Source organism: Acanthochromis polyacanthus, chromosome 5 (assembly GCF_021347895.1).
Source record: "Acanthochromis polyacanthus isolate Apoly-LR-REF ecotype Palm Island chromosome 5, KAUST_Apoly_ChrSc, whole genome shotgun sequence".
Taxonomy (NCBI): Eukaryota; Metazoa; Chordata; class Actinopteri; family Pomacentridae; genus Acanthochromis; species Acanthochromis polyacanthus.
Genome location: NC_067117.1, coordinates 43,079,111 through 43,080,427, shown reverse-complemented (window position 1 = coordinate 43,080,427; position 1,317 = coordinate 43,079,111). Strand labels below are relative to the sequence as shown.

The following is a 1,317-nucleotide window of genomic DNA, read 5'->3' as shown; positions in this document are numbered from 1 at the left end:
TAGATTTTAAAGTAGCTTGTGTATTATTTACAGTGAGTTGAAGTGATACATATTTACAATCTGCAGAGATTTAAATATATTCCCAAGCTTGAGTAGTTCACACACAAAAAAGTATTTTTTCCCTTTTTTTGTCACAGTTCACAAAACATTGGTCAAAGCACAATAGAACACAATCAACCAACCAGAATATAATACTCTCCTTTTCTCCTCCACAATTTTCCCACTTATTGGTGGAAATATTTTACTGTCCGCAATAAAGTTAAGAGAGTTTTGTATCATTGTCCATAGAAACCACACAGGTTGGGATATGGAAGAGAGTCCATAGCGCAAAGCAGTTCATATGCGGACAGCGGGGGACAGAGAGAACAGGGGAGGACTGGCTGCAACAGCCCCTACCAGACCGCAGGACTGAGTTGAGATGGTAACTTGGTTCAGGCTCCTCTTTGGGTCAGCTCGCCTCGTATGGTTCTGTGCCAACCAAACACACCTGGCCTATTTGGAAAACAGGGCCGACTATTAATTCTTAAGTTCATTCAGTTCTGTTAATACTAGCTAGTTATTTCATTTCAATACATACACATTCAAATAACAGTTCAAGACACTCAAAAAACATACATAAATAGATCAATCCATTTACTGTAGCTTAAAGTGCTTAAAGTGCTTTTAGGTTACAATGTTGAAACAAAAAAAAAGGATCAATAAAAACATTGCCGATACGGCTTTAAAGCAACCCAAAGCCTACTAGCATTAGCATCACAGATCCGCACTAAAGTAAATGAGTGCGGCTAATGCCAATAGCGGGACAACAGACTCACCAATTTCCACAATGAACGTCACTCAGCAAGTACCCAGCGTCCTATCCGCGATGGTGTCCGACCTCTATAAGTTGTACATTCGATTAAAAACACACACGATTTAAAATAAGCACGCTTAGCGAAGTTAGCAAGACAAACCTGTTGCAGCCGTTCGTGTTGCCTTCCTCCCGAGTCTGTAGTAAGCAGCGCAGCAGTAGCTTGTATAGGAAGGTGCAAGGCTCGTGATTGGCTGAATCAGGCTTGCTTGTGCGTGTGTGCGTAAAAGGTGTGTTCACGGACCTATTCGGGAATGGACATTTTTATTTTAATTTATCAATAAAATTATTCACTTGAATAAGACGCTAATTTCTATGGGGGTTACATATACATCCGGGTATTTCTCGCGTACTCAATCTATTCATACTATCCAATGTGAACGCACTACATACTTATTTTGACGTCACATTTAGTATGAGTAGTACGTTAGTATGCGATTTCGGACACAGCCTCAGTGTGTGGTGTT

At 40.3% G+C, this 1,317-nt stretch overlaps 1 long non-coding RNA gene across 1 annotated transcript; it reads right to left on the bottom strand.

Moving 5' to 3' along the window:
• Window positions 1–1,077, bottom strand: LOC127533950 (uncharacterized). The gene is made up of 3 exons (XR_007941846.1): window positions 954–1,077; window positions 816–879; window positions 1–492 (listed from the first exon to the last, which is right to left on the bottom strand). It is a non-coding gene; the product is annotated as an uncharacterized LOC127533950 (long non-coding RNA).
• Between the last annotated feature and the right edge of the window lie 240 nt (window positions 1,078–1,317).